This window comes from Petaurus breviceps, unplaced genomic scaffold (genome assembly GCF_028583685.1).
Source record: "Petaurus breviceps papuanus isolate PSGF00001 unplaced genomic scaffold, PetGlider_PUasm1.0 76, whole genome shotgun sequence".
Lineage (NCBI taxonomy): Eukaryota > Metazoa > Chordata > Mammalia > Diprotodontia > Petauridae > Petaurus > Petaurus breviceps.
Window position 1 is genome coordinate 13,364,338 of NW_027186473.1, and position 12,274 is coordinate 13,376,611.

At 40.1% G+C, this 12,274-nt stretch overlaps 1 protein-coding gene across 3 annotated transcripts in view; it reads left to right on the plus strand.

Annotated features, from left to right (window-relative positions):
- Nucleotides 1-6,542: 6,542 nt before the first annotated feature.
- CRACD (capping protein inhibiting regulator of actin dynamics) overlaps nt 6,543-12,274 on the plus strand; it is a 297,291-nt gene continuing 291,559 nt past the window's right edge. For 2 of the 3 annotated variants that reach the window (XM_069105267.1, XM_069105268.1), the window contains exon 1: nt 6,543-6,701. The gene's annotated coding sequence lies outside the window, so the exon portion shown is untranslated. Of the gene's footprint in view, nt 6,702-6,722; nt 6,902-12,274 lie in introns of those variants that run through there. The other variant, XM_069105269.1, reaches the window with a different exon arrangement.

Consider the following 12,274-nt stretch of genomic DNA (forward strand, 5'->3'; position numbering starts at 1 on the left):
TTTTTTAAAAAGGGACATGGGGGGGAGCAACTAGGTGGTGCAGTGGATAGAACACTGGCCTTGGAGTCAGGAAGACCCGAGTTCAAATGTGACCTCAGATACTTAATAGCTGTTTGACCCTGGGCAAACTACTTAACCCCTCATTACCTTAACAAAAAGAGGGGGTGGGTGGAAATCAGTTCCTGCTTTCAAGGAACTCTCATAGTCCAATTCAAAACAAAACATATCAACAACCATGTACAAGCAATACACATAGCTTAAATTATAAAGTCAGCGGAGGAAAGGCACTAGCATTAAGTGGGATTAGGAAAGTCTTCTTATAGCAGGTCGGATTTTCAACTAGAAATGAAGTCAAGGAACCTAGGAGGAAGGGAATTCCAGGCATAGGTTACAGCCAGTGAAAATGCCCAGTAGGAACAGCAGGGAGCTCAGTGTCCCTGGATTAGAGGATGTGGAAAAAAGGAGTAAAAGTATAAGACTGGAAAGGAAGGAAGGAGCCAGGTTATGAAAGGCTTTAAAAGCTAAATGGGATTTTATATTTGATCCTAGAGATGACAGTGAGTTCATAGAGCAGGGAACTGAAGTGATCAGACCTGCACTTGAGGAAAATCAGTTTGGGAGCTGAATGGAAAATAGACTGTAGGGGAAAGAGGGATTGGGAAGACTAATCAGGCTATCAAAATAGTACAGACCTGAGGTAATGTGGGTCTGGACCTAGGTTTTGGCAATCAGAAGATAGAAGGGGCCGTGTATAAGAGATGTTAACAAAGGTTGAATCAGTAGAGTTTGGCAGCAGATTGGATATGGGGGTAAGGGGCAAAAGTGAGGAGTCAAGAATGATACTTAAGTTGTAGGCCTGGGTAACTGCAAGAATAGTTGTACCCGGGGAGTCAGGAGGACCCATGTTCGGTTCTGGCCTCAGATACTTAACACCCATACACACACACACACACACACACACAAAACTATCCATTTAACTTTGGGCAAGTTACTTAACCCCAATTGCCCTCCAAAAAAAAAAAAAGGCAAAAAAAAAGAATAGTTGTACCTTCAACAGTCAAAGGAAAGGAAGAAGAAAGGGCTGAAGGAGAAAAATAGTTCTTTTTTGTACATGTTGGGTTTAAATTTCTATAAGATATCTAGGTCAAGATGTCCAGTAGACATTTTGGAGAGGTAAGACTGGGAATCTGTAGAGAAGTTATGGCTGGATAAATGGACCTGAGGCTTATTTGCATATGGATGATAATTGAATCCACAGAAGCTGATGAGATCGCCAAGTGAAATTCTATGGAGGAAAAAGAAGAGGGATCAGGACTGAGCTTTGGGGGATACCTATGTTTAGTGGGCATGACTTGTACAAAGATCAAGCAAATGCCTTTGAAAACCTTTTAGACAGGTAAGAGGGGAAATTAAAGGTCCTGGAACTTGCCCAAGGACATGAAACCGATAAATATAAGCAGCGGGCCTTGAACTCGAGTCTTCTTGACTCCAATAAAATCTTTAAATCATTATAGAATAATGACATTCTCAGTGTTATCTGTGATATACAATATTTACTTTATCTAGCACTTTTCAAATTATTTAAAATGATTTATGAATTAGATTACTGAGTAATAAAATGAGCCTTTGAACTCTTCATTTCTTTTTTTTAATAAGCAATCGGGGTTAAGTAACTTGCTCAAGGTTACACGGCCAGGTGTTCCTGGGTGTGGTGCTAAGTATCTGAGCCCAGATTCGATCTCCAGGTCATCTCGACACTGGGGCTGGTGCTGTTACTCGCTGAGCCACCTGGCCGCCCCTTGAACTCTTCATTTCTTAACCCCAATATATTTTTGCCATCTCTCATGACTATCTCTCCACCAGAGATGTACCAAAGTATCAAAGCACATTTTGACTAGATTTGGAGGACCTTATCAAGTTCTTTATGCAATTTCTCTACTTTATTCTCTTCATTAGAAGTAGTCAAAAATATTTTCATGATAATCTTGTTTATAGTGTTCCAAGTACTCACAACCTAGATGAAGATCCATTGGAAGAAACTGAGGAGTGGTTAGGCAGGAGGAGAACTAAGAAAGAGCAGCAGCATGAAAACCTAGAGAGAATATGGTATCACGGAGAAAAGGGTAACCTTTTGTTACACGTTGCATAGGTCAAGAAGGAAGGGGATGGAGAAAAGGCCTTTTGATTGGACAATTAAGAGATCATTAGTAACTGTGGAGAGAGCAGTTTCAGAAGCCAGACTGTAGAAAGTTAAGAGAGTGAAAGGAACGCAAGTGAAGGTACCCAGGAGTTTAGTCATGAAAGGGAGGAGAGATAAGCAGTCAGTAGCTAGTGGAAATGGATCAAATGAGGGTTGTTGTTTTTAAAGCAATTGGGGTTAAGTAACTTGCTCAAGGTTACACGGCCAGGTGTTTCTGGGTGGGTGCTAAGTGTCTGAGCCCAGATTCAATCCTCAGGTCATCCCGACACTGGAGCTGGTGCTCTTACTTGCTGTGCTACCTGGCCGCCCCGAGTTTTTTTTTTTTTTTTGAGGATGTAGGAAATGTGGACATGTTTCTAGGCAGTAGGGAAGCAACCAGATGTGAGGGAGGGAGTAGTTTAGAGAGGAGGGATGATGGAGGAGACAGTCTTCTGGAGAGGACAGAATGGAATGGATCACTCGTGCATATAGAGGTGTTTGCTAGAAGGACCAACTTTTCATGTAAGACAGGTGAATGAGATTGTGGGAGATGACTTTCTGGGTGATGACATGAGCAAGATAGATAGGGAAGCTCTTAGTAAATGCCCTCAATTTTTTCAATGAAATATGAGGCAAGGTTTTCAGCTGAGAGGGTGGGGAGAGAGGTTTGAGGAAAGGTGAAAAGGTTCCAAGAAGCAACTAGGCTAGCATAATGAATCAGTTAGGGAGGTGTAAAAGGACTGCCTTACCACAGCGAAGGCCCACAGTTTCATGATCTCCATCTTTTTCCAAACACAAGAATGAAGTGGAGTATTGCCAGAGTACAAGTTCAAAGGGCTTGTGAAATCTCTACCCTGTACATCTGTGATATTACAAAGATAGACATAAAAGATGTTTAAATAGTTTTCAATTCAGTAAAACATTTAACTACCTACTTTCTACAAGATACTGTGCTGGATAATAGGGGAGAAGAAAGTTAAAGAAATGATAACTTCCTGCAGTGGTAACTTAGTGTTACATTGTGTACTGCCTGTGTTAATATTTTCTCTAAAGTTGCAAAAATGATCTTGAAATGATGGAATTACTAAGTGGGATAGGGTGCTCCCAACTTTCACTGTGGTTCTGTATGAAGCATCTGGCTTATAATACAGTGCTTTGCAGCCCGGGGGCATCAGAGTTATTGCAAAAAGCCTTGTGAACACATATGTGTACCAAACATCATTTTGTCATTAGGTATTTTCTCAGTGGGCTTTAATAGTATCCCTGCTATTGTGTAGTTGGAAACCATTTCTCTAATGTTTGAGAGTGTTAAGAAAACCCAACACCTGTTTAACATTGGACATGGATATTTGCTGATGGACAAATTATCATATACTGGGAATACCCTAATATAGAAAAATTCCTCATTCCCTTTTCCTCCTTTGACTACCTCAGGAAGTGTATAAATTGGGATAACTTGCCCTGCTGAAATAAGCACATAAAACCTCTATGATCTTTTAAGTCTAAATCTTTGTAAAGTGGATTTTCATAGACTCTTAGAACTAGAAGGGACCTCACACATCATCTGAAATATCAATTCCCTCTACAACAACTTCCACTGGACCTTAATTTAAATGAGGGAACTACCGAGCGAGCTTTTGGACAGCTCTAATTGCTTTAACAATTTCTCCCCCCTTACGATGAAACAGAACTTATCTACCCTTACTCTACTTCTGCCCTTATTAGCCCAGCAAAACAAATCTTTCACCTTGTAAGCCTTTAAATATCCTTCCTTCCCATTCCCTACCAAACACACCATCCTCTCTAGGCTACACATTCCCAGTTCTTCCATTTGATCCTCAAGGAGTAGCATGGTTTCCACTCATTTGCTAACCTTTTTTATCTTCCTCTGCATTTGTTCAAGCTTTTCAATATCCTTTCTAAAATTTACTCAAAATAGAAGACAATTCTGGTCTGGCCAGAATATGATACAACAGACCAGAGGTTCCTGTGTTCTGGGCTCTAATAATACTGATGCAGTCTAAGTTTGGTCTGGGGTTTTGGTTTTTGTTTTTTGCTTTTGACGTCCCTTATTGATCTTGCAATCCACTAAACCCCTCAAGTCATCTTGAAATGAACTTCTTTCCCATATTGTTTTCATAGACGATTTTTTTTGAACCTAAAAACAAAGGGTTTTAAATTTTTATTCCTATTTTATTTCATCTTCTAGATTTGGATCAGAGTTTTAGTCTTTCAAATTTTTTTTGGATTCTGATTCTGTCATCCAGTTATGTTAGCTATCTTTCTGTCATCTTATAACTTTGAAACATGCCATCTATACTTTCATCTAAGGTATTGATAAAGTTGAATAAAATATAACAGGACCCAATAGCAATATTTATACTATCAGCAAGAATTGAATTGCCTAATTACATATGGTGTTGACATATGCACTGGAGAAAAACAGTACAGACCTGATTCTTGTCTTTTGAATTTACAATATGGAGCTCCAAGATCTAGTTAAAATGTTTGGTGAATTAGTCATCATTTTATGAAAGGTTTTATTACTAATTTACAAAATACCTGTTACAATATAACTTAAAATCTATATTTTGTGTATTCAGACCCAAGACATTTTTTCCAAACCGAATTTGCCAAATTGGACCGCTAGATTTTGAGATGGAAAAAAAACCTTATCTATAACAGTTCAACCCCCTCATTTTAAATGATTGGAAAAGTGAATCCTAGAGCCAAGAAGTTATTTGCCTAAGATCACATTAATAGCTGAACCTTAGTGCTAAATACCATGCTCTTTTGTACATCACGTTTACTATTAGTCAAAAACCAAAAGCCTGGTGTGAAGCAAGTCGGCATGAACCAATTTTCTCCAGTATCTAAGTCATGCCTAAGTCAAGTTGCTTTCACAGCTCCCTTTAAAAGTTTCTCAGGCCTTTTTCAGACACTGGGAGATCCTCCTTAATGCTGAAGACTGTATTTTTTTCTTGTTTACCTTTTTGCCTCTTGAAGTTTTTGTTTTGGGTTTATTTAATTACAGCTTGGTGCTAGTTATCTATGTGGACCCCATGATGAAATGTGTATTTGTTGTCCAGGGACCAATCTAGCTAAATTTGGAGAGGATCATCACCAGATTGGCTTCAGGGTGATTACTTTTCTGCCACAGCAACCCTCAAAATGTCTTCGAGTCACAGTTGGAGCCCACCAATGAAACTACCAACCAGTGAAGAAGTATTGATGTGACATAATGCATAAAGAATTAAATCAAGAAGAAACTTTTGGTTCAAGGATTTCATGGAAACACCAACTATAAAACTATGGAATCCCTCTTCTTTTTTTCCTCTGGTCTATTAAAATGAATACAATTAATATATATTTATATAATACTTTAAATTTTGCAAAGGGCCTTTTCTCATACATTTACAGGTGGGAGTCTCATACCTTTACAGTAATGTGTCATTTTATGGATGAGGAAACCAGAGGTTAAATGACTTACCCCTTTATTACACAAGTATGAAGTATCTGAAGCAAGGACCGTTCCAGTATTGTAGAGGGTCAACATTTGGTTTCATCTTAGAGCAACTCAAGGCTGTAATTTAATTGTCCCCTTTTGTTTCCATGTGGTATTTTGATCTTACCATTGAGAAGGGTGGATTTTTTCAAGATTGTTTGATTCTTAAGGTTTGTTTACCAAAATTAAGGCCTATTGGATGGCTTACCAAGTAAAAGGGTAAATAAGCCAGCAGCTAATGTCAAATTTCCCAGCCTTCCCAGAATTCTTTTTGTCAAACAACTTTGTAATACTCTCTTTCCAAAGGGCATCTCTACCCACAGGATGCTGGGAAGTTTCTGAGCCCAACTCCTGGCACTAAGAAATGCAGCCTATGGAACCTAGGGTTGGCATCATTTCTTTCTGCAATCTCTTGGCCCAACCCAAGTTTAAGATCCTTACATTCAAAGAAAGCTTTTCAAGTGGAGCCATTGCCTGTTTATCCAGAAGCTAGACTATCTAGGAAGGGAACCAGATCTTGTTGTCAGGGCCTCACCTATTAAAGGGGTGGGGGTGGGGATGGAGAGTGGAGTGTGAGGGAGGAGGAGAGGGAGAACAATGGGCAAGCAACATCGGCCCTTTGGATAGTTTTCCGGCTTGTCATACGAGACTGACTCCTGGATCTTCCAAGGCTCTCACAGCGGTCCCAGCGTCGTCGAGGAGAAGAGCTGCTGGGTCCGCGGGCTGGAGGGGCAGGGCAGTGCATTTTCCTTGTCTGAGTCGGGCTCAGTGAGCTGGCGGGGGGAAGCATGTGATCTCCGAGACACCGAGTTTGCAGTGCCGTGGTGTGGCCGGAGCGGGAAGCGCCATGGAGGCTAGTGCGGCTCGCTGAGAGGCAGCGCAGCGCTGCGGCTGGGCTCGGCTAGGCTCGGCTCCGCTCTTGGGGGCGTCTGGCCACCCGGGGAAGGAAACCACCCGGTAGCCTTTCCTCAGCGTGGAGGAGCCGAGAGAGAAGAGCAGAGCAGAGCCGGGAAGAAGGTAAGCGATCCTCGTGTGCCAGGAACCGATCTGAAACAATAGCGGACCCAGGCTGGGCTCCTCCCGCTCCAGACCTCCCCGACTGCAGCCCCTGCTACGCGCCTCTGATTGGTGACCTTGTCCGTGGGCATCCTTCTGCCCTGGCTCCAAGCCTGCCTGACCTCTCGGGGCTGTCTCGGCGGTTGGAGGAGGCTGCAAGGGTGTGTATGGTGGGAATAGGGGGTGGGGAAGGGGTGTGTGTAGAAGGGGGACCTTGCAGCGGTATCGATCCGCTCTGAGTGTTGGGGCGCCGGGTGCTGCCTCGGGGAGCATCAGTGCGCGAGAGGAGAAGAGGGAAGTCGCGGGAGGACGGGGCGCGCGGGAGCCACGGGGGTATGAGCAGAAGAGCCCAACTAAGGAAGAAGAGTAAGTCTGTCTTACCTCACGGGGTGAGGTGGCTGCGTGTTTTGTGTGTGCGCGCGCGTTTATTCCTGTCGGAGAAAAAAAAAAGGAAATCTGCAGGAGGCTGTCTTTCCCAGAGATGCTACTTGGGTTGCAGCCCTAGTCCTTGATGTTAGAGTTGGTTTCCTTCATTAATTGTCTCTCGTCCTTTTGTGGCATTATCTTTTAGGAGTATTCTGGGTTCATTTGCTTTCGATAGGTGTAGGGAGATGGGGGTGGGGTGGGATTACTGTGGGGAGAATCTCACTCTGTGGGATCTCAATCTGACTTTGACTCCACACGAACCGTCACCCACCCGAGCTGCATTGCTTTGTTTAACCTGTGCCTGCCAAGCCATTTGTCACAGAAGTCCCAGCACCCAGCCCCCAACTAAATTGGGATAAGCTGTGAAATCTGCGGGCTGGGATGACTGACACTCGCCCGACGTTCTCTCTATTTGTCAAGCCCGGGAGCCTGGAAGCTCCGCTCCGCTCCGCTCTTTCTGTGGCTTCCCGAGACCCATCCTCACCATGCTTTTCCTTTCGTAGTAGAATCTCTTTCTTCTGGGGCTCTGAAGTGGTGAGATCTTAGCCTGCGCTACTGAATGGACATAGCGGTAGATGGGTCCAAAGACAGCCAGCCCTATGTACTATAGTTTCCACTCTTGGTGTTAGTCAACACAATGGCATCCGAATCAAACGAAAACATTTTAATTTGGTTTTTAGAAGTTCGCAGGCTACAACCGTGATTATGTTTTGACCTCTGAATTTTAAAAGAGAAAATGTTTAAATCCCCGAAGAGCCATTGATTCAGAACATTAAAGAAAACTTAGAAACCACCACCTTGTGTTCTGAAATTTTAATATGGGTAACAATAATGGCCCTGAAACTGATCTAGTAGGAGGTGCGTGGGGGATGGTAAGAATCGGCAGGGTAAGGCCATTTACAATAAAAGACTTGTGGTAAATATTCTGTAGAGAATTTTCAATTCATTAACTTGTCAGTTAAATCAATGTTAGTCTATGTTAAAACAACAACCAGCACATAGGAATTGTTAAACAATAAATAAAATGACTGACAGTTGTTCTGTACAGTCTGTTTATATTGTAACTCAGGAATCTGAACTTGATATTCCACATTTTCATTTAGCTAATAAAAATAATCATAAACAAAACATCTTCACAAATACCTTTTGCCCTTACTTTCTGGAGAAAACAGTTCCAGTGTAGTGCCATTACTTCTAAAAAGAAAAAAATAAACCTGTTCATGAGAGAAGTACTTTAAAATCAAAAGAAAGCATTACTTTTAAATTTCAATCATCTAGTTGAAGAAGGAGGCATTATTGATTGTTTCAATTTAGGTTTGTGTGAGGAAGAATAGAGGGTACTAGGTACTTTGCCTTCATTCTGACTCTCTTATTTATATAACTCTCTATAATGGAGGAACTTTAAGAAGATTATGGGAAGTTTTTTGGGGTCCAGAGAATGCTTGTACTTGATCATTCTTACATTAGACAATATCTGAGGAGCTACTTTTAAAACTTAGTATGAACATAATTTTGAAAGTGTAATGTAACCTCTAAGCAGAATGTGAACACGTGGAAATGTCTTTGCAACTCTGGTCTTGATATTTTCTCATAAGAAAGGTTGAGTATCTTCATTAATACATTTTTAAAGTCACCAGCAGCAGCAACTGTCAGTATTCATTAAATAGGTCTTATCATAGATTGGCATCGTAGTTAATGGAACATTTTTTAGAATCTGGTGATTATAGGAGAACTTCAGTTCATAATTACAATTATATAAAGATGCATGGATTAAAGTTTGCTTTATTTAAATTAAAACATGTCATTGAGTTATTCATTTAACATCAAAATTTTCCTTCAGATATTCAATAATAGTTCTCATTTTAATTATCAGTTTGAATTTGAATACTAAATTAAGTTTTCATTTAAAAAATGTTTCCTAGTTCTAATTTCCTCATTCTATTAAACTATCATAGTGGGAAAAATATCCAAAATTATTCATATAGAATTTAATTGTTTAACTTTTCAAAAAAATTTTATTAGTAAGTAAAAGGATCTAATGTCTTTTTCTCCAGACAAAATAAATGGTCATTTTCTATTCTTCTGTGGATGCTAGTCCTTAGGATTTAAAGCCAAAGGGACCATAGAATGACTTATTTAGCACAAGTATGTGTATTGTTGCTGCTGTTCAGTCGTGTCTGACTCTTTGTGACCACATTAGAGCTTTTCTTGGCAAAGTTAATGGTGTGATTTTACACATGAGGAAACGGAGGCAAACAAGGTTAAGTGACTTGCTCAGGGTCATAGCTAGTTAGTGTTTGAAGCTAGATTTGAACTCGTCTCCCTGACTCCAAGTTCAACACTCTACCTACCACCACCAGTCATACATACATACATACATACATACATACACATTCTTGTGATAATGGTAGAAATTATCTCTGGACTTTATATGCCATCAGGAGGGTCATAAGTTAACCCTCTTTAAGAAAAAAAAATCTGCTCAATTAGTAACGATTTGCCTTTGGTGAAACACAAAATAAAGCTTACAAAATATAAAATTATTCCATAATATTTTGTTGATGTCTCAAAAGCAAGAGACAGTATAAAGTATTGAGTTTGTAAGTCATTTATAGAAGACACACAACTATCCAAGGCATGAATGTTGTATCTTAGTTCTTTCTTACATCTGTGATCATACTTTTTTTTCTTATTTCTGAGGTTTTTTCTCCTTCTGTGGAAATAAATAGAAAATTATTATTTCCTCTAAAATTAATTTTATATGTCAGAAAGACCTGGAAGAAATGTCAAGGATAAAAATCTCCATGTTTAGCACATGCAGTTAGGTGACATTAAAAGGCAAGATTGAAACTATTTTCCCTACTTTCTTCATACCTGCATCATCTGGATTCAGCCTATATTTACATTATACCTATGAAAAAGTACAGTTTATAAGAATGCTTTTGGACAGGCTTAGAGATATCTTTATAGGAAATGGTTTATTGGCCTACCTGTAGGAACTTCTAAACCTTTGGCCAACAGTTAAGCACTTTATTTATTTATTGAACTTAATATTTCTCTTTCGAAGCTGATACTTTAAAACTCAGGCCCTGTGCCAGATGTAATAACAATAATAATAGCTAACTTTTATATGGTGATTACTATGTGCCAGGCCAGACACTATGCTAAGTACTTTATAAATGTTATCTGATTTGATCCTTACAACAACCCTGGGAGGTAGGTGCTATTATTATTATTCTCATTTTACTGATGAGGAAACTGAGGCAAATGGCAATTAAGTGACTTAATCAAGATCACACAGATAACAAGTGTCCTAGGCTGGATTTGAACTCAGGTTTTCCCAATTCCATGGAACATGGAATGCTGTAATGTTAATGTGATTTAAGCTCTTCCCCACCTTCCCCCCCCCCCAATAGAAGGCTTTTATACCCTTTGTTAATTTCTTTTTTTTTTCTTAAAGCAATTGGGGTTAAGTAACTTGCTCAAGGTTAAAAGGCCAGTTATTTCTGGGTGGGTGCTAAGTGTCTGAGCCCGAGATGGTGCTCTTACTGGCTGTGCTACCTGGCGGCCCCTGTTAATTTCTAATTAGGCACTGAGTCTGGAGGGTGGGAGTATATACTCTGAGGTTAGCCTTTTGCTCTGGGGCTCACTCATTGGAAGAGAGTTCTTTAGATTTGGCTAGGTGAGATTCTGAGTGGCTGTTAAGGAGCCCCCCAGTTTTTGGTGCTTCTCTCTCAGATAACTATGTATGTATTGCCTTGGTCAGACAGTTGGATCTGTCTGTTGATCTGTGCTAATTTCTCAGATAGTTAGAAACCCTGTCTGTTGGTCTTTATTTCTCTGTATTTTCTTTGAAGTTCAGGGTGCTGACTTTTCCCCTGAATTAGTGAATGTAATTTAAAAAGATTGTTGACTCCTCGAACAGCTGTCTTTCCTAGTAAAGCAGATCTAAGAACCTGTGCTAGCAGCCATCCTGAGTATGCCAGTGTGGTTGCTGCTACACGTGCCCAGGGCTCTATCCACTGGGCAACTTAGCTGCCATCTTAATAAGATTAGGGTGGTTTCTGTGTTCTTTAGTCTTCTTCATTGTGGTAACTATCTTATATATCAATCAGACTTCCCTGGGAAATAAAAGAATCCACATTTTTACCTTCAGATATTTCCTGTTTTTAGGATTGATACACTGGTCAAATGAGAAGAGCATCTATATAGTTCATCCACAGTACTACCTTTTCCTTGCCTTTTTCCTTTCTTTTCATTTAGTGTTACTTTGCTATTGCTCCAATCAGCCAATGATCATTGACTGTACACAAGCAGAAGATTCTAAATGACTTTCACATCTGCAACTATTTGCTGTTAAACTGTCAAAATATCATCAGTCTTCTTTATTGTAATGGTCATTACTTGCCACTTTCAGACCTGGACACATTCATGCCTTCACCAGTCTTCCTTTTGGGTGGGTATCCACGTGGTATAGAGAGCGTCCTACAGCTTTGTGAGTGGATCCCAAGCCACTCTATTGTCACATTCTAGCAACCTAGAAGACTTCAGTTTGGGGTCCTAGGATGATCTATTGTCCAAGGCCCAACCACCTAACTTCAGTGACTTTCTCTCCTACTTGGCCTTGAGCAGATGAAATTTTTGACTTTGAGCATTTTCTTCTTTGCCTACCTCTCTCACTCTCACTATCTTACCTGTGTACATACTGTATTCCTTTCCTTTCTCTCCTCTTGTAAAATATCACCTTTTTGAGGGCAGGATTTTTTCTTTGTCTTTGTAGCACAGTACCTTGTGCAAAGGACACACTTGATAAAATTTCATTGAATTTGAAATTTTGAATTTATAGGAATTCCATAGGTTAAAGGTCCCAAAAGTTTATTTAGCTCAGGCAAGACCAAAATAATAAGCTGGAGGAAGCAAAACCATATACCTCATAATAAAATATACTAGCTCATAATATTAATAGTAAATAATATTAACATAGTACTTTAAGATTTATAGGGCACTTTCCTCATGATAACTCTTAAGGTAGGCACCCCAAGTATTATCCTCATCTTACAGATGAGGAAACAGAGGCACAGAGACGTTATTCAACCTGTATGAGATCA